This window comes from Stigmatopora argus, chromosome 11, assembly GCF_051989625.1.
Source record: "Stigmatopora argus isolate UIUO_Sarg chromosome 11, RoL_Sarg_1.0, whole genome shotgun sequence".
NCBI lineage: Eukaryota > Metazoa > Chordata > Actinopteri > Syngnathiformes > Syngnathidae > Stigmatopora > Stigmatopora argus.
Genome location: NC_135397.1, coordinates 5923834 through 5949828, shown reverse-complemented (window position 1 = coordinate 5949828; position 25995 = coordinate 5923834). Strand labels below are relative to the sequence as shown.

Below are 25995 nucleotides of genomic sequence, written 5' to 3'. Positions count from 1 at the left end.
CGTATCGTCGAGTAAAGTTCAGCCTCTCCATATTAAGCACAGAAAAAAACTGAGGAAAGAAGACTTTTTCTGGATGTGAAGGCAATGACACATGGTTGTTTACTCTGCCTTTGTACAAGACAAGGATGCGAGATATGATTGCAAATTATTGGCAATTTAGTATGCATCTAAACACTGACACAGGTCCAGTGCGTTTTTAATTATACAGAAACGACCCCCCCACCACACCATCTGCATACTGCAAGGCCTGTCTTGTTGAGTTTGATGGATGCTACTGTTTATCGGTCACACTCCCATCTCCCATCAGAACAGTTTCATTAATTTCACACATGCTGGATGATGACACGCACTAGCTGATTGCAAAGAGGCTTCATTTGAGGTCTGGATATTTCAATTCCCCGAAACATTTGGCAACTCAGAGAAAAGGGGGAGGGAGTTATCACTTTAAATGAAGAACTCTACACCATGGATGACCAGATGGAAGTTATAAGTGGTAACTTTGACAAGAACATTTGCATTAGCATGATATAGTTTTTTCTGTTTGAGTGCAATACACAAAGAATGGGTGCAATCAATTAACATCTTATCTATAATCGCATCTTTAAAAAAACATTTCACTGATCTTTTGGCATATGTTTTGATGAATTTCTGCATTCATGTCAAAACTGCACGATCAAACAAGAAGGAACATGCTGACAGACCCCCGAAAACAACAATAAAATTCATTCACAAACCAAAACACGCAGGTTTTGCAGGATAACGAGCCAGAGTAAGCATCAATAATGCACATAATCAATGGAGGGATGATTTTGAACTCATTTGCTGCTTAACTACATCACCACGTCATTGAATAGTTATTTGTATTTTTTAAATGACAGGAAAACCTAATTTTCCCAAGCCAAGGCACACGTCACTGTAATCAATCTCCCAACGGACGTGCATGAAACGGCGACACACGTCGGTAATGCCAATGCCATATACAGCCCGTGTCACAGAGGACACTGCTTCTGTTTATCCTGCATATTCTGTGTTCCAATTTATATCCTGACAGATCTGATGAGATAACGAGATGAGCACTACAAGATGGATGTCAGGATGAGACTGGGGTCTTTTTTCTGGCCGACGCTTGGCGGATATCAGAGATTGTGATCTGGCTGAGAGCACCCCCTTCTCCAAGAGGGTCAATAGTGTGGTTGTTGCCAGGACGTGTTTTGTTCTGTGCATAATACTGGTCCACTGTATCGTAGTAGCTATAAAGTATTTTTGTTTTGTTTTGTTTATGTGTATATGTATAATAAAATGGATTCCACATTAAGACTAAGAAAAGGCCCACTAGGGGTTTCTGCATGACAATTCTGAGAATGTTTCTATTTGTGAATAACATTTGTATTTTGATGTTGCTATTTCTGGCACATACAGTACTTCCTGAAATGTCGTAGACTAAAATAGAACTAATGGAATTATTTTCAACTGAAAATGCAAAATATGCTGGTTGCACTTATTTGTATGAATGCATGAAGAGATCCGAATGGAAAAATACTGCCTAAATTTAAGATCCTCTACTGATAAAAGAACACCCATCAATCAAGATTACACAACAGAGACATTTCTTATCTATTTCATGCTTCTGAAAGTAGCATTGAATACCATGCCTGAAAGAGTACTCATCCATTAGGGTCACAGCAGACTTCAACATTCTGTCAACAATGCATTTTTTTTTTATCTTTGTAGTGATGTTTCTCGCTCTCTTTCCTGTCTTATATTCTCCTCTGATCATCCTCTTTCTTGTTTTGTGTGTTGTTTCTCACTGTGCTTTTTTTCTCTTTCATGTGCTTGAAGTCAACATGCCACACTTAGTCACAGGGTGATCTTATGCTTCAAGTAGGAACTGGCACACTTTGCCCATTTGATGCCAGTCAAAAAATTACAGCCTCTTTGTGGATCTAATTAGCGTTGGGCACAGAGCATCCCATAATCAGCCTTATTTAAACATCTTTATGGTGCAGAACATGTTGGAGTGATGCCACCCAAATCTGTTCACCATGTTTTGCATCTTTCATGTGCAACCACATTTGAGATCTCATTTAAAGCCGAGGATCAAGACACGGATGCCATGGTGACAAAGTTATTGGCTTTGCTAATAAGAGCCAACAGCCTGATCAGGATTCAGCAGGTGTCCTACGTATCCGAGGCTGACGTCTGTTCAGGACCATCAATCAGAGCTAAATGGCAGATGGTCCGTTCCGTGGACAGGCAGGAAGTGCTCTAACACAATCGCTGCGGCAACACGGGGAGCAGTCTACCTGCTGATAATCCATTTATGCACGGACAAAGCTGCTTTAATCTGCACCCCCCTCTCAGCAAACAACAAAGCGAGTTTTCATTCTGAAGAATCACTGGTCCACTGCATACATCAAACAGGACGATAGGCCCTATTAGAGCCAATACTTAACCAGATTTTCTTATGGCAGAAGGCTTATGTTAATGAATGAACACACAGTGCTTCATTAAATTCTCATCATTGCCATTGTTTATTCGTCTGTTGTATGGCGACAAGTCATCCAGTGGATGGCTTTTTCATTACTCAACTGGAAATTGCCAACTTGGCAAATACCTGGCTCTGTTAATAATGATGTCGGGCCACACTCGTCGATTGAGTGTGGCCGATTTCATACATTTTGGGGGATCGGTCGATCACTAAAACTCGCTACCATTTGTGGTCATTGATATAAGCATATAAATCATACTTTGACAAAACCCAACATAATGTTTACATTAATGTGGGAAGGAGTGAAATTTGTAAGGGTGTTCTATTTACATTTTCCTGTGTGGTAATTGATTTGCAGCTTCATTAGTCTTTCCCCTGTAAATAAAGCCAGTCAGAAAGATGTCTCAAGATGGTAAAAATGAAAGTTCTCGGTCTGATATAATTTAGGTATATTAATAAATAATTGAGAAATTTCATTACACCGTGTAATATACTTCTTCAGTAGAGCAAAACCTTTTTTGGGATGAAAGAAATTCTAATTTAGAAGCTTGAAAAACATTTTTCTTTTTTTACAAGTGGACTGCAGATATTCACACTTAGTGTCCAAAGTTTTACACTAAAGTAAGATTATTTCTTATAAGTAAGAAATAAAATAATAAATACATATTTTGATATATTTTGAAAGAAATAGGTGCTTGGCCAGACAATTGTGATGGGTGCACTCCTAACAATTTTTAATTCTCCTCGCAAGCAAATGTAACTCTTTTCTCAACACTTTCTGGATTTAACATTAGGTTCTCCATGATAAAAATATTATTATTTGACCCTTGGACAATAAATGCTTGTCGACGCTCTTCTTTAATTTAGTACTGAGTTTAAAGTTCACATTTTAATGAGGAAAAAACTGGACTCTAAGCCAAACTGAGAGGTGTGTGGGGCCAAGACCTTGAGTTCCCACAGGGTGTCATTAGATAAGATCGAGTTTGACTGGCCTCACTTGCCAAGATGTTTCCGCTGATTAGGCCTCATCAAACAACATAGACTTAGTGGAAGAGCAGTCTGTTCTGCTGACACTCTGCCCGGACTTGGTCCGGCTCATAAACACATCTGTTGAAGAGTTTGAAAGAGTCACCCGCTTTCCTCAAAGTATGGACTCTAGCACTCTAGCGGGAGGAGGTGTCACAGCCCAGCACAAGAAGGAATACACAATTAGTGTTGACTAGTGGAGCTGTTCCACCAACCCGAGGCAGCGGCAAGGGGGGTAGACAGCCATGAAAGAGGCCAGGTGCAATATCACATCCTTCCTGTCAGAGCGCTTAAAAGCAAGCGGAGGAAGAGCGTTGAGCTCCCAGAGATGCATGTGGAATGCCGACCAGGGGTTAAAGAATCGGCTATTCAGTCTGCGTCTCTTCCATGTGCCCTATCTTGTCTGAGAAGTATCTGCCAAGTGAAAATGTTGCCAATGTCTTCTGTGCTGCTTAGAATACTGACAAGCAAAGTCAGGTCGAGAGTAGGAGCGCTGACCTTGATCCCTGAAAGTCTTCTGAGAAGCAAGCGTGTTATGTAAAAAGATTTTCATAAAAGAACAATAAAGAGTCTCCCACCCAACGAAAAATTTGGAGGAAGCAGTTTGTTTTGTTTGTGCTGATTTCTGCTGTAAAAGTATTAAAAAATAAATAAATTAGCGAATAACTGAGCACGTTTGTGCGAGACGAACGTCCTTATTCAACGGCATCCAATACAAATGAAAAGTGGGTCACAACCAGATGGTCATCACTCAGCTGAGGTCAGTGCTAAAAGGACATTAGGTTATAACAATTGTTGGTTGCCAGCCAATCATGAGACAGATAAACATTCACACAGACACTCATAGCTACAGGCAATTTAGAGTGCTCAATCAGGCTTCCATGCATGGTTTTCTTTTTGTTTTTTGTGGGAGGAAACCGAAGTGTCCGGAGAAAACCCACACAAGCATGGGGAGAACATAAGTAGGCAAATATTTTGTTACAATAGCAGGCCTACCGAGCAAACAATGCCTCGTCAGTGATTCCAATGGAAACCTTTGAAACTGTTTTACTGTTGACACAACATTTTTTAAGTGCTTTGATCTTCCTCGAGGAAGAACAAAGTGTGGAGAGGACAACACTGCAACTACTTGACGCTCCAAATTATACTCTTTAAAATAATCCTCACACAAGTCTGCAAAAGCTTCTAGAGGTTAGGGAACACTTCTCTCTATTAATCAATGCACTACAAAACAAGTTTTGCTTGTATAACAATGGCCTTACTGTGTTGGTCCTTTCAGTCTCGAGAGAGAATTACTTGTGTTTGTCCATCATTGATTAAATGGCCCGTTAACAGGTTGCAGTAATGTCTCAAATCTCTGCTGAGACAAGTACCACGCTCGATAGCCATTGTCTGCTCAGGTAGACTGAGTTCCTTCTCTTGTTTCATAAAGGCAGGGCATTTTACTTTTGTTTGTCATTGATATTTTCCTGAACGAATCAATATGAGCCATTTATTCATTTAACACAACACAAGCCTAGTGTGTAAAACAAATGAAGATCCATTTCTTCTGAGAGTCTTTTCCATTTTAACCACTTAAGCAGTATGACTTCTCTACAAAACAATGCATGTGCCACCACAATTTTACTTTTCAAAGTTATGACACAGGAAGAAACCTAAGTTTATGACATAGAAAAGCTGTGGCGGCTCATTTATAGAGGGAGTTTAAGGTATAATAATAAGTATAGATATAATATTTTGCAAACATAAATTAGGTGATTTAAAAATTTATATTGCAATCTTATATGTAGTGTTGAAGTTCACAATATGAGCAAAAAAGGGTGGAAAACCAATCAGCACCAAAAGAAATATCAATATAATGCTTCCCGTGTGAATGTCATGCCAATTAAATATTGGGTTTAATGAGCAGAAGAGTAGAAGAGACCATTTTTCCTGCAATGTGAATGTTCTTGAGAGCACTCAAATGGATAAATTGTTGCCCAAAAGCAGCCTGGCTTGGAAACAGGTTGCTCCCTGACTCCACTGTTAAAAGCACAAAGTGAGATTAATCACTGTTGCCAAGGGAGATGATATTCTTGTTTCAATAAATGCAATGTCTCTGTAGAATGGAGACTATTGGGATACTACAGTACTAATTATAGGAGAACACAAGAAGTGCTAATAGAAATTGTTGGGCAACTAATTCCAATGTCATTGTGAGGTATAAGTAAAACTTCATGTTATAGACTAAACTTACATTTGCAGTCTGTTATGGAAGTGTGACAGTTGTTCAAATCTTGACCTATTGCTTTAAATCTTGGTCATTTTTTAAAAAACGTTGCCAACTGACATTTTAAAATGGTGTCTTGACCTTACCTGCAGTGTAATAAAATTGCTTGAAACCCATTAATATTGGACTCTTTGAGGCACTATTTAAATCTGCCAAAGTAGTAAATTTGCATCAGGGCATTGTTGATTAAATATGAAACGGCTGATCACAGGGATCGATGTAAACTTTTCTCCCATCTTCAATCATGATCTTAAATTTGCCCAGCCCTTGACATACACTTCTGCAATGTACCGGGTCATAGTCGTAAATACATTTTTGGTCCCCCAATAATTGGATAGGGCATTATTCAATAGCAAACGCGCTGCTGCAGGCTCCCTGGAGACAGCAAATCACATAGACTTATAATAGAGGAGACAAATCAAGTGTACTAGATCCCTCCAACCTCCAGACCTACTTTCTCAAGGTTATGTTCAAAGATGGCTCAGGGTTTGGTACAGTATGTGGGTTGGGTTTTAAGTAAGCCTTCTGCTGAGGATGTAGCTCAACCTTATGTAAAAGAGGCAAAGGATCTTCAGTGGCCACAGATAGAAAGGGATATGGCTAATTAAAGCTCCTGGGAGGTCTTCATGGGCGTTGTTTTGCTCCCGATAGAATTCATTCAGATCTGGCAACATCATCCATCAGATGATAGACACAGATAGCCATATTCAAAAGATGACTTTTATCTTGTAAGATTTGCATGAGCACCCCAAAAAGATGTTGAAGAGACAGTTTTAATAGGAAAGGCAAAGGGATTATAGAGTTGGAAAAAATAAGTTTGCTCGGTTAATTCCGAAAAAGAAGCCACTACCAAAAAGCTACGATGTTTGATTTGACTCCTGAATGCATGACTAGTGGATCTCCAGCATGCATGATAGCATTTAAAATTTGAGAAAATAACTAGGGATCATTCCTACAGGACATTGGATTTTTTTGTCTTTGACTAAACCAGAGGGAAAACTATTGCTCCCATTGTTGCTGAGGTTTTTCCTCTGGCACTCCAGCTACAGTGAGCAGTTGACTGTCTTTTATGCCTTTGATTGAAACATTTACCAACTCGGGTATCAATCACATTTATGATTGTTATGCAACTCTAGGGAAACTGCTCTTGGAGAACACTGCATCAATTGCCACAGTTTGCAAAGAAATAAAATGTAGAACTGAAAGTTTTGTTTAAAAAAAAAATCCCCAAGAATCCATTTTAAGTGCCACCACTAAGTCACAAATTACAACATTTTAGTCCAATCATCCGTAACTAAGTAGATTATTGCTCATATACAAAGAAATTATTTTGGTTGACATGGTGGGAATGGAAATGATACTTACAAAATTAATTGAGTCTAGAAGTGGTTTTGTGACTTGGATTTTTCCCAAGTATAGATGCGTTCTACATGTAGCTCTAAATAATGAAAAAAGGCCTTTAACTTTTAAGTCATCTTTACTCATCATTTAAAAGTTCCAAAATTGGAAACCTGAATAGAAGGTAAATCATGATGGTTTTCATTGAAATTGTAAGTTTGTCTGTTTTTTCACAAGCGCATACATGTTCTCCCTACTGCCTTTCCTATTGCACCTGCATATCACACAGACAATTTAAACGTGCAAAATCAGCCATCACAATTGCAGTCAGGTTTGATAAATCACATTTCACTCTTCAAATTAATCTGATCGCATATTATCCTCCCGCAATTCCCAAACTGCACAGCAATTAGAGTATTTGGCTGGTAAACCTGGTTCTGGCAGCTCTGTAAATCAGGTTCCACATGAGTTGATGTACAAAACCAAGCATACAGTGCATATATATATATATATATATATATATATATATATATATATATATATATATATATATATATATATATATATATATATATATATATATATATAAAATATCTTAATGCAGTATTGTAGCTTATTACATCTTTTTCCATGTTTCACTGAATAAATAGCTATACTACGGATATTTTTTACATCAGCATGTCCTGCCTGAGGCTGAGATCAGGGAAGATCCAGATGGCAAACCCTACTCTTTCACTCTTTCAGTTGGTGTGCATGTGATTTCAGGCATCGAAGAAAGTAATAATCAATTTACAACTGCAGGAACAGAAAAGTGAGTCATCCAATTTGCCAATCTTCTATGGATGTTTTCCAACTGGGACATGACTCATACCTTTATGTTCAATTAACTACTCTTGTATCTTCTTTTCATCATTGTGACTGACTTATATTCCCTACCCGTGAGGTTGTCAAAATGTAAATGAAATGTCAAGGCAAACTGCATCGAAATTTATACAAATCTTTGGAGTTTTGAACCGTCTGTCTACATTGTAATGCTACTTGAAAGTTGAAAATTTGATGCAGTGCAAGCACATTTACTGTATTAGCAAACGAGTGACCATATAGTGCATATCGTGTACAATACACAGAAAGTGGAATTAACTTCAAATAAGACCCCAATTAGTCAATATACAAGACCCTTCTGAAAACAGCAATAGCAAAACTGAAGTTTATTAAACAACAGTTCATGTGATCCCAAAAGCACAAACAAACCAGATGCTCCCAGCCTACACGATTACAGTACGTATATAACATTTCTGACCTTATAGAGGTCAACTGAATATTTCACAACGGCCAACTGAGACTCATTCTTTTTTTTTTAAACACGTACACTATACAAACCAAGAGAGAGAGAGAGTAACACCTACTCAAGGAACAATAAGTTGGCCATTCTACCTTCGATAATGTATGCGTAGTTCATGTTTACAAGCCCTAGCAGCAGAAGTACATACTGGCCTCGTCACGTGGACTCACTAAGCAAAAGAAAGGAAGCTAATTGTCAGCTGTTTACATTGCCATTGGCACACCACTCCTTCTCCTACACATCTCTATAGTTTACATTACAGTCAGGAACTGGGTGCAACGCCATGTTCGAAAATCTGCCCTCTCAAGCTGTTCGCTTTGCAAACTCTGTAATCCTGATTCATATCGTTCACACTCTGTGCATATAATCATGCTAAACACAATTTTGTTAAACAAACTATTTGGGGAAAATGGACATTATTCCTTCTGTGTTTTGCTGAGCTGATCTGTTCAATTGAAGTTTCGAATGGCAATCTTTTGTTTGAATTCTAGACAGGAAGGTTGAACTAAATCTAATTCAAGTAGAACAAGGTGCATTTTCTAGGGATACTCCAGTTTCCTCAACATATCATGTAGGCTCTAAGAGTTAATGGCTTTATATTGGCTTACTGCTAGTTTGTTTAATTTGTGAAGTTTGCGCATTGCTATTTTGAAAATAATTTAAACACCTCTGCAGGTGGCAAATGTCACCGTGTTCCTTGCAACATAGATTTGCTAGTCTTTATAATGAAAACAATCACTCTCTATTCAAGTTTTGAAATTATTCACTGTTACAATCACAGAATTTATGGAAAGTTTTGACTAGTGGTGATAATCTTATTTTAAGTGTAAATTGTAAGACACTAACGAGACTACAGTACTCTTTTTATAGATGTGTAAAGGATATTATGGGACCACAGAACTCGCCATTACTCACCTTGATCACATCCTCATCCTTCTGCAGCTTTCCAATCACAATTGGCTCCGAGCGCCCAATTCCCAGCAAACACACTTGGGGGTCAGGGTACTACACAACACCCGCTTTGACAAATAGCTTCTGGTAGGTTGGCCTGTTGGGAAAAGATGAGAAGGCCTCAATGATGATGCAGGTAGGAGAACAATCTTGGAATTTTAAACCATAACAAAACCACTGAACTGAAATTTCATACAAAAAAAGGCCATTCTTTCATTCATATTTACAATACATTCATTTTTTATGATTTATTTTAGAGGGAGGGATTGGCCTTTTTTCCTGTAACTTCATTAACACAGAATGTGTTGAATCTTTTTTTAGGTTCTTGACTGTCTTTGATCATGAATGCAATGTATGCATAGGAGATAATATTCTTTTGTGCATATCTTATCTTCGGTTCACCTCAAAACTTCCACACAACCAGCTTGTGCACACTGAGTGGGAGATAGATGAGGAAGCCAAAAATGTTTAAAACATGGTGGATTTGTTGCCTATTTTTCGCTCTCAGCCATAATTAAATTCTTAATTAGGGAGCCCTCTGGAATAAAATTTAAGATGGGATAGAATTCAATTCAGAGCTCGAAGCAGTTTGTCCATTAGCGATGGTGAAGAAAGAGGGGAAGTGATATTATAAAGGAAAGAAGGCTAGCCCAAGGCAATATAGGAGCACACTGTTTTCATTTTAATTTGGGATTTAATGCTGCTCTTGCAAATATAGCTGTATTTCTACATACTGGTAGAGTTCTCAAGAGAAAACCTGTATGTGAATTGCCTCAACCCAAAAGACACTAGATTTGGTGTAATGATGTATTTGATCATAATTACGTACAGTATTTGAGTATTGGGCTTCCCAGTTTTGCCTGGGAAAAAAAGTTAGCAAAACCTTGAGAGAAAAAGAAAAATACAACCTTCCCTTTAGTTTATCATATCTTGTACAGTCCGCGATCCAGATCATCTCTCCCTAACCTTCAAGGTTAACCAGTCCGTGAAGAGGCAGTTCTGCCCATAGGCTGCCCAATTTACTTTAATTCATCGAAGTGGGAAATGAAGAATCCATTTTTTAATACGTCTGCTCGAGGCTTCAGTCATGCCTGTCCTCTCCCTGTGCATGTTTGTCAAGGCAGCTGCAGATTGTGGCTCTGCGGATCCAGCTAGTGCTATGAAAGTGCGGCAGCCCTTTGATGTGTCAGCAGTGTGTTCGAGGCACACCTCGGTGCAAAGTTTTGGATGTGATGCAATGACGATAGGTGAAGTTGAAGACTTCCCAGGGGCTGAATGAATGAATGTGCGCGGCCCTCCTTGCGTATCGCCGTTGCCTCAAGCTCTATCATTTCCACCTTGAAATTGCAGATCTACTGTGTGGGCAGACTCGGCATAATTGTGTGTTGATATGCGGGTTGTTTATTCTGGAAAGTTTGATTAGAGTGCAACAAGCAAAGTTAGTTGTGATTCAATATCTGAGTGATAACTGGCCGTTTGTAGTTTACTGTACAAGAGATATGGAGGACACAACATGGGACAAATATAGTCAGACACACCAACTTGACAGTCAGTTCCATTTTTTAACATTAGGGAACGGTTTTATCTAAAGCCATGTATTATCGGCCAAGGCACTGTCCAGATAAGACGTTTTTTGGGGGGGAAAAAAATTGGCATGTTCACAGAGAAACAGTCTGGCTTAAAAAGTATATATATATTTTTTTCTTATTGCAGTTGTGGTTAATGTCTGCTATTTCACAGAGTCCCCCATTGAATTTAAAATCTCTACATTTCTGGTGTATTTTATTAGATTGAGTTGAACTTCCTTCCATGCCAGAGTTGATTTCATTTATTTATAGTGAAGTTATGGTGAGACAGTGGGTCAAATCCTAGGTGATCTAGTATACGGAGGGCCAAGCTGACAAATTTACTCATGTTCTGACCTTGGTGTGGCACTGCGGAGCTTCGCTGAAGTGGAAGTAAGAGGTAAAAGCCAGGCATCCTGGGAGAGCATAGGCCTCACGGCCAGTGGACCAGAGCGGAGCGTAAGGGGGGATGATTGTGTAGTCAGATCAGCTCTGAGGAGGCAAGGGTTTAGAGGCATTAACGTCTACGCAGCACATGTAATCTCCACGCCTCAGGGTAGGAATATGTGCGAGTCAGATTCACAGTAGTGCCTACTTTCTGACGAAGAACAAGAAATAGATCTGTCATTGTACTCCGTCATTTATTTCTTCACATGCTGAGACACACAAGCCTTCTAAACAATGCCCAAAAGACTGTGTGCTAGTTTTTATCTTAAGCTCCGCTTTAAAGTATTGCCAGCATGAGAGCCCACTTATGTTCTTACGTTAAAAGGGTTTGCTTTGTTTCATCAGCCTAATTCAGCAGGTTTTAATAGTTTGTTTAGCTATCGCAATAGTGGGCCGTTACAGATAACCCCATCTGATAATCAGCGTTTTTAACTCACTGCTGAGAGGCGAATACAGTATTGGCTTACTGAAGTTGAAAGCTCTGATTTCCTGGTGTGATTTTTCTTTCCCCAAGAGTTATCGATGCCTTTGCTTTCTGCATTCTCCACCCATCCACTCACTCAGATCAAACCTCCCACAGGAAGGTTAAGGAAATTGACGCATCAGCACTTATCTAGCATACAGAAAACCCCCATTTGTAGAGTTATGCTGTGTATTTGTCAAAGGGTAAAATGTACAAAATTAAAAAACAAATAAATCTGATGTCGTAGTTTCATCAAAATGAATGCAATACATGCTTCAGTCATTAAAAGTTATCTCCATACTCAAATATTTTTGAGAGTTCTGCTTACAACTGAATCATTAGATGCGGATGATCATTTCCGATTAGATCTGCACCTTTAATCATATAAATTACTATTAAATACCTTCAATGAATAGAATTCCCTCACTGATGTTATGTCAATTTCAGAGCATATGGTCAGCAAGTGAGCAACAGATAATCTAAGTAATCGTGCACGCTTTGGGATTCACGCATGAACAACAATCATATTTTCATGACAGAGTCAGCATACATTTCATACATACATTTCTGCAATATGTCTTACTTCAGACTGCTTACGTCAAATGTGAATACCCAGATAAATGGTCACAATCCGTGTCTACATGACTAAATACTGTATGAGCATGTGAAAAAATAGTGGTGTTGAATTTTTTCTTATTTCCCCTGCATGTCCTAAAAGAACATTGATCTTTAATAGGGAAAATAATGCAGTGTCATTTATGCACACTCATTGGGCTGTTAAAACGACACTCTAATGGCACTTGCATTTTGCTGTATAGAAGAACAGAGAAGTACATTTCTCTGTTGCAACTTGATTTTAAAATGAAAGTGAAAGCAAGCCATGGTTATGGGACGTAAGAGTTTTCAGTAAGTGAAACTACATTCAATAATAAGAGAGACTTGAATGTAGGCAGCTCCTGTGACTAAACCTGCTCGCCCCGAGACAAGCTTATTTTTCACTTCACCTGTCGACTGCATTTGTGAGAGTGCTTGCAGACTGTGCTCCAAGCCTGACATGCTGAAGGCAGACCGTGATATCTCTTTCTATTAGACACTTGACTTTAAAATATGGAGTAGCTTGTCATTGACATGCAGGGTCAATTGAAGGCTATCGTGGGACTTTTAAATACAGTGCAATTTCATTCTGATTGGAGGAGTTTAATTATATCTGGGTCCGTTTTTTTGACGAGAGCTGAGAGGCAAATAGACAAAACTGTTTTCTCTGTTTTGCATGCAGCCATACGCACACAGAATACTCAATTGAAAAACCTTGCATTGCGATGCCTCCGGAGAACCTAATCTACTGGATGGATGTCACAAAACTGGGTCATCTTAAGACTTAAAATGTGGTTGATTTTTTTTTTTTTTTTGGGGGGGGGGGGATGTTAAATTCCAAGTAATTCTTTTAATCTTCAACATCTTTCTTTGGCATTAACATTTGTGTTGGAGGAGGATGCTGAATTATAGTGAGGCTGTCCTACATTAGCCTCCACAATTTAAGCCTTTCAACCTTGAATTAAAGTCATGTAAATAAAATTTAACGTAAAGTAAGTTGGTCATGTTTTGCTTTATTTATTCATTTCTTTTCCATAGCACTTATCCTCACAAGGGTTGCGGGGGTACTGGAGCCTTTCCCAAACAAGGGTGGGCACTAGGGTAGGAAACCCAAATATCCAGAGAAAAGCCCCTATTTTAAGGTCAACATGGAAGCTGGAGGTGCTGACCGTGGACAGACTGAAAACTTTTATAATTTAGTGCCATTCTATCTCCCACTGTTAGTTAATTAGGTGTATTTCCCTTTGGAAGCCAATCTGACCTTCAAGCTTCTATACGCTCATCCAAGTTTATGTTAAGAGAAGTTTCGTGGCATTTGGTTGGGAGGGGTGAATGTTATACTCAAGTTCCTCTTTCACTTGTGATAAAATTCCACCGCAAGAGTAACGGTTACATTGTCCGTTTTAATGCAACAATAAACAATTCCTTAACCATCGATCATTATTTTTAGTTTCATTCCATCTCTTCTTAAATTCTTACTGTATCTACATTTTGCAAATATTCCAGTCCCATGAGTGTTGCATTGGCAGGCTGCTGCTCTAATGAATTCACTGACACAACAGATCAGTATAAATGATGCCTTTTAATCTTATGGAATGATGCATGTTAACATGCTTTAATTGAGATATTCAGCCCTTCCCAAGTCTTCCTCAATGACATTTCTGGGGGCTCAGAGGAAAAAGACTACTTGCATATCAAACACTGTGAAAACCATTCTCATGGGGAACTTGTTTTGGTATTTATTTTGCTTTCTTGTGAATGTTTGTTTCGCTTTTTAAGGCACAATGCTCAGTTCAAGCTGTTTTGTATTCACACTGACCCAAAAGTTTAAGTCCACACACTCCAAACAATTTCTGGTTCACATAATAAAAAATAAGCAATATAACAACTTTAATCTCAAATTTTATGATTTATCTCAAATAATATTGCATCAATTCAATGCTTCAAAATTCAATTAGTCATACAACAGTATATTCTGTTAAGTTTGCCACTAAAATGTATAGTTTCTGACAGCATAGTTCCAAAAAGAGCAGATACCTCAAAGGAACCTTAGAAAATAGAAAGGCAGAAACACAAGCATTTTAAATAAGAATGCCACTCGGAAACCCCCCCACGCTCACCTTCATAAATAATTAAAGATTTAATCTGTGATATTTTCAAAGGTCAGACAACCAACAAAGAAAGAGAAATACCACGACTTTTTCTCTATACAAGCACACTCGGTAATCATTCCGAATTGGGTTTATACGTTTTCACCTCAATGCTCTATAAGTAGCTGAAGATAAAGCGGTCAAGAGGTCACCCAAAAACCATAAATGATTCATCCTTTTGTCTGGATGTGGGATGGAGGAGAATGAAGATACAGTACTTGATGACACCCCAGAGAGGACGGTCCCCACTTAGTCCAGTCACAGGTTGAGAGCAAGAAGCCACACTCACTTTGATGCATAAACGTCTACTTCATGCATTAGATGCATGCAGCCCTGATGGATTTTTCTCTGGTGATCTATTATCAATGAGATCAGGTTTCTGCATCACTACCCTAGCACTAGCAAAAAGGCTTCCATTTTCCTACTTGGTGCCTGTCGCAGTCGACCATTGGAAATTTAATGACACACTTCGCCTCACTTTTCTATGTTTTTTCTATTTATTTTTTATTTTTATTTTAGACATTATACAACTTTGTGGCTGGGATATTTATTCGGGTTTCTTCTATTATATTATTAATGTCAATGGCTGGACTAGGAAGGCATCCTTACATTCGCCATGTGCAAAATACCTTGCAAATCAGTCTGGTTTAAAACCTGATGCCAAAAGAACCAATCACAAAACCCCCAAGTGTAAAAGTACTGTGTCCTACCTACTGAGCCAGAAGGATGCGTTTCAAACTGGATGAATATGGAAGTAGACGCGCATAACCTACTCTGGCCTTTGTATGTTATTTTAATTTACGTGAGGATGGATTGTTATCTTAAGAGAATTCTTGCAAAAAAAGTTATTTTCTGATGATTTACAGGCGTCAACTTTTTACTGAATTCTTATTCACCCTTGTCAGCTCAGTTTACGCTGCTGACTCATCTGAACACTGTTCTTTTTTTTCAAATGTTCAACTTTTTGATGCATGAACTTTGCTTGGTGCCACTCAGGAAAATTTTGCACATTGCTCGAGTGGCAATTTCCCAGGACTTTATGTCTAGTCTGGATGGCAGCTCTAAGCTCTCTATATCTCTGTCACCCTCACATTTCCAGGGTGACACACTTATTGCCTTTGTGATGCCTCCTCATCAAGCTGTAGCTATGGAATGCTGGCAGACAAATATGAAAGTCTGATTTTTTTATCTTCCAAACAAGACTAAAAGACTTTGATGTGATGTGGGTTGCGACTTCAACAAGCTGACGTTTCCTTATACAAATACACTGAGTTCGTTTCAGGTAACTATGGTAATTGTACTTACACTTGTATAGCGCGTTTGCGCTTTGAAGGAAATCAAAGCATTTTGACACTATGCTCATTTGCCTAATGATGACATCAGGAACAAAGTGAGGTTCAGTCCTTGCTCAAGGACACTTAGACGAGGTCACAAGGCCAGGGAATCAAACCCACCTCTGGATTGGGGAACAACTACTCTACCACTGACCCAAGCAGGTCCAGCAAACAATTTGTAAAATGTCAGCCTGCTAAACTGGCACCAGCAGTCCTCACAGTTCTGAGATCTATGTTTCAATTCCAGGCCTTATTTTGTAAAATTTCTCCCCATGTTTGCATTGATTTTCTCAGGGGACATCCTACTTCCCAAAAATCAGGTGTGGTTGATTAAACAATGGAAATGATCTGTAGGTAAGAATGTGTGCCCAAATGGTTGTTTGTCTCAATGTGCTCTGCGATTGGCAATTTTAGTGATTTAAAAAGGTTACGTGTTTGTATAATGACCGTCCGCGAGGCAAGTCATGTGAGCACAGAAAATTAAATACATTTATCTAGCTTGCCGGTTTTGTTTGTAGCTTTTCACTGTTTAATGCCAGTTGTCTTAAGTGCACTGTGGCATTTGTGTAGAGCCAGGGCGTTTAAATGGGTATTTATGTTGCATTGTAAATTAACCTTATCATTTGGAGATTAGGCAATTTAAGTCACACAGGCATAAAGGCCATTTAAAAGGAATCACAAGTGTTATGATTGAATGGATTAGGAGTGGGTGCATAAGGGGGCTGCAAAACAAACTACATTACACCACAATTTACAGTGAAGAGGCCTCTAAAGAGCCAAGCCTGAGGTTTCAGCAAAGAAGCACAAATACGCAAATACCCCACAGGAATACGGTAGATACCATTACATCTATAGCGTATATTTGTTCATTCATTTTCTGTACCGCTTATCCCCACAAAGGTCACAGGGGTGCTGGAGCCTATCCCAGCCAACTATGGTGGGGGAAACCTGAATTGGTGGCCAGCCAACCATGGTACACAAGGAGACAAAAAAATGTACATTTTCCCACTCAATTCCGATGGCATACTGTGAGCAATAAAAGTAAGAGACAAATCATATGGTTGGGAAGTTTGCCTCAAACTCATTAGAAGAAAAGGTTGCAGACTATTTTAGAAAAGCTCTCTATGTCATGATACATAATATAGTACTTCAATACACCAAGTGCCGCAATTTACAACCAGCCTTAGAATTTAATTAAGCATGCCCCTTTGGTGTTTGAACTCTCATTATACGAGCTGTGAGCGTGTCAGAAATATGGACAGGAAAATTGGCTGAGGTTGAAAAAAAGTGGGCTTTTTTAACAAGGCAAATGAGAAAATACAGCCTACATTGTATATACTAAATATATGTTGGTCCTAGCTTTATTGAACAAAAGCATCAGTTTCATTAGAAATACAAAATAGACACAAATGGTGTGAATACTAAAAAAAATGTTGTCTCGACTTAATCAGCTTTTAACGGTTTTACTGTTTTAAGTTGAAAATGGAACATTAGAATTACAGAAAGCTGGAAATTATTTTGGAACAGGTTGACATCACTCTATTGTACCTTCTCAACAATGATTCAATTTTAACTTATATTAATTAATTTAAAAAAAATTAAAAACTTCAGGTTGTGAATTACTGACCAAACTATTTCAACAAACATTTGCTGGAATAGTGATTATACTCAGAGTAGCCAACGTGTTTGTTCAGTGTCTACAGCTTTTAATTGCTTGTTTTGAAGGACTAGCAGGTCAGTGAATTGCGAATAGGCTATTACTGCCCTTGGGATTAAGTAAAAAGTAGCTTGTTTATGTCAGTGTTATGTTCACATGCTTGGTAATACTGTATGCTGGGTTCCTCGTCAAATTTAAAAAAAAGGAGCTAAGACAACAATTAAGATGAACTAATTAGAGAAGGAAAAAACTAAAGATAATAGCACTCACTTTTGATAACAGCTACAAGATGTGTTTATTTCACAATACTGATTGCCATTCCTGTCTTATGTCATTATAAAAATATATATCCGTATTCCTGTCACCTACAGTAACTGCGATCGCTATTATGAAGGGTGCGCTTGTGTCCACGGATTGTGCATAAATATGGTGCTGATGGCTACTAATGTCACCACTTATCCACTGCTCAGTGAGTTACTATGTGGCCGTGCTGCCAGTCCTAATACACATTAATTACAATGATTGCAAAGGGTAATTACTTAAAAGGTACAAATTTGAATTATGGAAAGTCAGTGTGGTGAATTTGATTGCCTGACAGGCTATTTACAGAGTTTACATCACCTCTCACTTTATGACTAAAAAAAAATCAATGAACATGTTTAAAAATAATAATACTGCTGCATAAGTAAAGCAGACTTGCCACAATACTTCCACAACATTGCATCACCAAAGAAATGCTAAACTAAAAGAACTCAAATCCCTAAAACATATTCAAACACACCAACTATAACACCCAAAAAATCATTGACAACGTCTCGTACAATAATCGGAGAGTGAAATCAACACAAACGTAATATTTGCATGCGGCCACTTGAATGTCTCATTATTATCATGGCTCCTTCCTTCTTGCTTTTGTCTCCAAGCGTATTAAGTAAACATGATCATGAGTGACAGGCACTTTTGCATCTCACCCTAATTAGCGACTCACCCATGTGTCCTCCCCCTTCAACATTTGCTACCAGAGGAGCCTTCACACATGCCCATCCGTCAGTCACTCACCTTTTCCTAACCCGACCATGAAAATGCCTCCACATCTGAACGCGACAACCCCCACCCCCGTACACACCCGCACACAATCGCCTGCAGACTCCCACAGCCAGTCGCCTGTTGCCACCATTGTCACAGCCAGCCAACATCATGTCTTGTTTTCTCTCAATCCCGACTTGCCTCATTAAGACCAGAACATTTTTGCATCATTAGTTCCCCGTCACAGCGAGCACGCGCCATTGAAATTGTGCAATTGCTTACAAATAGACCAATCAATTGTATGATTGTTTGAGGTTCAAAAATGCTGTTTTGGGCATTTTTTATTGCTGTGCTCAATATTGGTGATCAGCACGCTGTGTGCAGCCTTGGTTGATAGCCATGAGCAGCTCCTCTGCAGAACTACGATCCCTTAAGTCAGCACAAAATGGTACATTAAACATTGAAAGGCTTTTACGGCTTCGGCTTGGAAAACAACACCCGATAGAGTGATTTTTTTTCTTAACCTCAGCTGCAAAAACAAACCCATTGTAATCATGTGATCAATGAGAGCAGAATGTGATTATCTTTTGACATGTCCGGGAATTGAACGCATTCAATAAGTTAAACACGATCAGTTACCCTATTGCAGTTTTAATTCAAAAGGACGTTCCAGACGGCGAAGAGAAACTGCATTAAATTTGTTATATTGATCCAGTGTAAAATCCTTGGATAGACGTGAAATATGAATTTGATTCCATTTATTTCCTCCATTTCCTCTTTTCCAAAAGTTAGAGTGAAGTGTGCTGTAGGCTTAGCAGCTCAATCTTGGGAGAAATGTATTTCATGCTTCATGTTCAATGAAAAAAGACATCAAACTATCTGTTCTTTGAAGGGAGACAAAGTTTTGGTGATCGGTCATTACTGAAGCCTCACAGATCTCTTTGTGCCGATAAAGTCATTTTCAAAATTTCATGATGATTACTCAGTAGTGCCTCAATTCACGGTTTTGATGACCAACTAAATTTCCTGTCAATTTCAGGAAAATAAGACAATCGCCAGGCTGTCACGATCCCACAAATCAATGTATAACCTACACGACATTGACATCAGCTGTCAGGCTCTTTAACAAAACAAATGGCTGAATGTTAAGACCTACCGTATGTATACGTTTGTGTGTATGCATGTATGTGTATGCATGTATGTGTATGCATGTATGTGTATGCATGTATGTGTATGCATGTATGTGTATGCATGTATGTGTATGCATGTATGTGTATGCATGTATGTGTATGCATGTATGTGTATGCATGTATGTGTATATATATATATATATATATATATATATATATATATATATATATATATATATATATATATATATATATATATATATATATATATATATATATATATATATATATATATATATACACATACACACAAACGTATACATACGGTAGGTCTTAACATTCAGCCATTTGTTTTATATATATATATATATATATATATATATATATATATATATATATATATATATATATATATATATATATATATATATATATATATATATATATATATATATATATATATATATATTTCAGCAACACGCTTATGTATTTATTTATATATTTATTCATGTATTTATTTATTAACTTACTTATTACCTATCTATTTATGTCTAAAATACCTTTCCTGTATCTGCATTCTCACCCTCTTGCTACTGTGACAATGAAATTTCCTGAATATGGGATGAATAGCCTTTTTTTGCCAAAATAAAACTGGTTAAAATTCTGGTCCAGCAGATGTAGTAATGAGAATAACAAATATCAAATGTGACTTTCAAGTAGAGTGACTGTGATATTACCGTTAGATAATGAGCTATGCACCGTAAAAGAGCCTTAGTGTGGCATAATGTGAATAGATACTCTCGTAATAACTATGCTCAACAAAGAGGACTTTAAATAAAACAGCCCCTCCAACAATGTCTCTGTCGTGCTTTTTTATTTCAGTTTCACTTGCTGTACTAATGCAAATGTGATGGCATGGCAAACGAGCTCAAAGCATTATCAGTTACTTTTTTTGTATAGACTGACACGTTGCTTCTGGCTGTGAACGGCTGTGTATAATAACATCCGCAATACATGAAGATTATGCCAAATTTCTCGCCTTTTGGCGTGACAAACAGTATAGCAGTATGTCCAATTATTCTACTCCGTGTGATTATCCTATTTTCATTTCAAATGTGTGTTATTGACTTTTATTTAATTCAATATTTTTAAAGTGAAAAATTCCTCCCAGCAATCAAACAAACGGAAAATGTGTTGTCTTAATTTATCGCGTGACATTGAAAAGAAAGAAATATTTCAATCATATTAAAAGGTTAGTCAAAACGAATTAAATTATTTTAGCAGGCCATTTGTAGGCTGGTAGACAAGTTGCAATTGCATCAAATACCCACTGATGGCGCTAGATGTCCAATCCATTTTGACTGGGAAACTCGGCAGCACAGTTAAAGAGTGCCGTCAGTTAAAGTCCATACAAATACTTCCACTTAAGGTGGAAAATAGTTTATTGCTATAAAATATTCTAGGATTTCAGCACATACCTTCACACATTTAAAAATATACAGTGAAAATGCCTTTACAGGCCCCCTTGTAATCATATTTTTGAATAGGTATATATATATATATATGTTTACAACTTTAGTACTCACTCAATGCCAATGCAAATGTGAGTCTAGGGTGTAGTCCGCCCTCTGCTCCAAATCAGTAGGGCTCCTTCCCACCTTGAAAACAAGGAACCATAGTAAAAATGTAAAATATCAGTATAAAATACGCCTGCTGCTTTACACGCACCAAGGTGCAGCATAGATGTCACAAACCTTCCATATACAACATCCCTTTTCCTGCCAACTCAAGCCCTATTAAAATTCTCCTTTGCAGGAAAATGGCAGCACATGGCAATGGAATTTCCATCATCCTTACATCCAGGAGACAACATTTTCCCAAATAAGGCAGCCTACCTCAACACACTTGATCAGTGTGACAGTGACTTGAAATTAGCTGTGAGGGCAGGAGAAAGACCATCCATTGGAATCAACCTGTGCTAGTCCATACATCAACCACTAGGCAAGGCTTGACCTCCAGGAGGCACTGTCTTACATGAGAATGTCCAGCCACCGTCTGAATTTCGATCTGCCCGAGTGGAGATTTAATGTGCAGTCACTAGACCTGCTCAGGATTTAGAATCCAAGTAGATGGAAGAAATTCTAATCACAGTTAGGTGGAGCATTTCTGGAAAGCCAATGTCTACATGAGGTTGATTTCATCAGGTCAATAGATTTGATGGTAAGTTTTATGGAAAGCGCTCCAAAAAAACATAACTTTTGAGTAGTAATTCATATTCACTAAAGATAAGTTTCCTAGTAGGTTTTTGATGTCCTCAGTGACATAATTCTATCAAGATGGAATGACAAACTTCTGACACAGATTTATAACTTATGTATAAAAATGTTCATCATTAATTCAACTTACGGAAGATGGAAAGAATCACCTTGACTGACGATGCTAATAAATTCCTTGAGGTATATAATTTATGCTTTCTAAGGAAGGTTTTGACAGAAGAACACAGGTATAGCAGAAAATGCATAGGAGGTAGTCATACCTAAAAAAAAATCATGATCCTCTGGCCTCTGTGAGTCATATTAATAACCGCAGAACTTAATTAAATTTGATACGAACAATAAAGCACAACCACCATCTTTTACTGTTCTTGTTTTATCGCTTATCCTCGAGCAGCTCCATGTTTGTTGCAAGCAGCAACTCAATCATTCTCCCACAATGCCACCCAGACACTCCCTCTTCGTAACCTTTCAAGCCACCAACTCAACGTACTCCCACTCTCTATAAATATTTGTGTCTTTTCCAGGCAAAATCTTCTGGATATGAACACTCAAAATGTGAAATACCTGCAGTCAACACGGGCCATTATGGCTCATACAAATGCTGCTGCAACCACAAGGCTCGTCGCAGATATCATTTTTCCGTCTATTGATTATGACTGGAAAGTGTCAGGCAATTTGCAAATTCTAAACACTTTCCAAAAGAAGGAAAAATAACACAGCCTCAACAAAAACACAAATTACCACAGTAAAAGCAGAATGACAAGGGTAGATACAGTTTGATAGATATCATTGCTCTGTGACTATATCTGCCTCAGGCTTTTCAGAAGTAATCATCCAGTAGAGAACATTATATAACATTAGATGTTAATGTTGTCATCCAGTAGAGATTGAACCACTAACGTTATCTATTTAGACATGTGTTTACTTATATTTAATTATGATTTACGGATCAAAATGGAAATATCCCAACACACTTCCGCTCTGACCAATAAATCAGACTAACAATGACAGTAAGCATGCGGTTACGTCTGACTGGCTAACGGTGATCCCTACTTGATGATAACATTGTAGGCTAACATTATGCAATTGTCCCTGGATGACTACCGTTGCTTTTCTTCTGCTTCTCAACTGCCGCAAACACTTTTGTGTTTACGTATTTTCTTTCGCAAAGTGTTTGCAATTTGCAAATTGTCTGATACTTCCCATCCACCATTGTTCCATCTCCCCGAATACACTGCAACACAATTAGGTGTTTATATCTTATTGAGCCTAGTGAAACATTCTGGGGAAAAACTAAAAAGTGAAGTCAGTTAAAGCATCAGCGTATTAAAATTTAGCCAATTCTCAAGAAGGTCTTAAAAGACTATGCATTCGGCCAAAATAATTTTAACATCTCCCCCTTTGCCGCTCAAAACTGAAGAAACAGTCATAACACAACAAATGAAATCCCATTGCTGCTGCCTCACACCCAAATACAAACAACCTGGTCTTATTCTGTTTTTAGGATTACACGATCAGCATCTCAGCAAAAAGGATTAAATATAAATGTGTGATGTGCACGGATAAAGAATTGTATTTTCCTATTTTTATGTTTTTTTTTTTCTCCTCCTCTTAATGCTGTATGATGCGAGTATTAAAATGAGGTCAGCCGGGCCTGATGAAGAAATTACATGATTCAATAGCACCTCAGGGGGAAGTTTAAATATAGATCTGCACCACGACTGGTCTCCAACAGCCCCAGCATGACACCTATAAACATGTTGATTCAACATAAATCAAGCTGTGAACATTACGCATGTGCAAATACCCCCCAAAAAACTTGGGCCTGTGCAAGTACTTGCTAATAGGACAATTTAGGCAGAGGTGTTGTTTCCAAAAAATGTCGCCCACTGTGCAAATTCAGTAAATGAAATGCTCACACTAACAATTCTAAAGGTGAGCATTTTTCTTAAATGAATCAGGACAATTGTGTTCCTAGTGATGTCTACAAGAACATTAAACAAGGGTCTGCCAACAAGCAATTTTATATGACATTAACATTAAAAGTGGTATTGACTGAGATGCCCCACTGAGCACTGTGTGCATTTTTCCACTTATAGTTTTACCATTGATTTGTATTCAAGGTGGGGAATCTCTTTCATGGTGACTTTTAATTAATTTCCCCATTTCATCTTAAAAAGGGCACATGCATTCAATAAGCTTACGGTAAATACAAGGAAGGGAAAGTGGGGCTTTGGAAATGAAACGATCAATTCTGTAAGGAAATTAAAACATCAATCAATAACAAGCAGGATAGATTTCAAGCGGAGAAATTAAGTCCAATCTTCTTTTGCACTGACAAGCACGAAGTGAGACATTTTCGGAATGGCTGTGTTCGTGCCAAGGTTTTTTTTTCCCTCCTTAAAAGCAAAAGATGGATGAAAGTATGATTTTTTGGGTGAGATATTGGACATATAATTCAGTAACACACCAAATACTTATGAATCGAGGTTCTAACACATTTCATTTAAGGGAGGAAATACTTTTTCGTAAGATGGATAAGAGAATCAGACACCTTGAATGCAGAGCAGTAAAGACTGTGGTCCTTTTTTTTTTTCTTATTCTTTCTTGAACAGTTGGATTTCCCTCAGCAGGAACGTTTCACCGTCCTATATCTTTTCAGTTTTTCCCTTTAATCGAAAATTCCCCTGATCTTCCAGAGGTCCTATACTGTCTTCATTCATGTGTCAGGCTGCGTTCTACCTCCCACGAGTACTCTACATAGCGAGGGAGTTGAGCTACAGCCGTGATCCGTGAATGACAGCAGATTCTGTGCGTCATGCCACAGAGCAGCCATAACATTAACCAATCTGGTCTCAGAAACAATTTAATTGGGGAGAAGAGAACATTTTCAAGTAAACAGGGAATTTGTGAAATGTCAATTTATGATGGATGGGGTTATAAGTCCTATAATAAATATATTAAATTCCTCTTGCTGCAAGTTATAGCATGGTCTACTCAAATTTTTACACCGGTAAAAAGAATAAGGAAGGTTGGGGAAGTGTTATTATTATACATCTAGATGGCTAGATGATCACTATTAAATCGGTAATATTCGGAATATTCAGAATTAATGTAATATAATGAAGTAATACTTTCTTAATAATAAACAGTGACGTTTATATTTATTTATTTAAAGTCACTGCTTTGCATTTTCATTTAGCCCTCCTCAGTGGCAAGTAAATTGTTTTCTTTCAATATATTTTAGTACGAATATTTATTCAAAAGTGGGCAACAATACACTCTGCAAATTTATTGGGCTATAAAAATAATAATAATGGAGGTTATATGTCTAAATAAAATAAAAAAAATCAACGTCAGCGTGTGGCAGTTAAAGAGTTTAACCCATGGAATGGCATACAAAAAAATGTAATCACTTAATGGCTGAATGCGACAAGATAACCATTTAGAAGCGGTTGGGTGAACACATGCAAGCACGTAAATTTAGGGATGAGCGAGTTAACTCACAAATTAATGCACGCAGTTAATTATTTCAATCACACATTAACATCAGAGCCGGAAAAATAAATGTTAAGCCTTTTATCTGCTTCATTTAAGAATGTTTTCTAAACGGGTTCAATTGAAAACAACATGCCTCAGAACAGAGCAGTACCAATTCAGAGGTTTCTGTCGAGAAAGTGCTAGTTGTATGTGCTACCTAACTAGTATAACGAGCTCATTACGGTAGGATAAAAAGCTGGAAGTCAGAACAGACTTGAGTCTGACTTTTCCAACTGCTATATTAAAAATTATTATGGGTTTGTATGTGCAAAATTGCTATTGAGTGCAGTACAACAAATTGCATGTACATCTATATGTATGTATATATGTGCTTATGTATGTATGTATGTATATGTATATATGTATGTATGTATATGTATGTGTATGTATGTGTATGTA

At 37.8% G+C, this 25995-nt stretch overlaps 1 protein-coding gene across 9 annotated transcripts in view; it reads right to left on the bottom strand.

Annotated features, from left to right (window-relative positions):
* Window positions 1-25995, bottom strand: part of LOC144084422 (protein jagged-1b-like) — a 165200-nt gene that overhangs the window by 137577 nt on the left and 1628 nt on the right. For 6 of the 9 annotated variants that reach the window (XM_077612824.1, XM_077612835.1, XM_077612833.1 and 3 more), the window contains 3 exons: window positions 21367-21438; window positions 11337-11471; window positions 9379-9511 (listed from right to left, as the gene is read on the bottom strand). The gene's annotated coding sequence lies outside the window, so the exon portion shown is untranslated. The remainder of the gene's footprint in view (window positions 1-9378; window positions 9512-11336; window positions 11472-21366; window positions 21439-25995) is intronic. The other 3 variants (XM_077612828.1, XM_077612831.1, XM_077612829.1) reach the window with 2 other exon arrangements.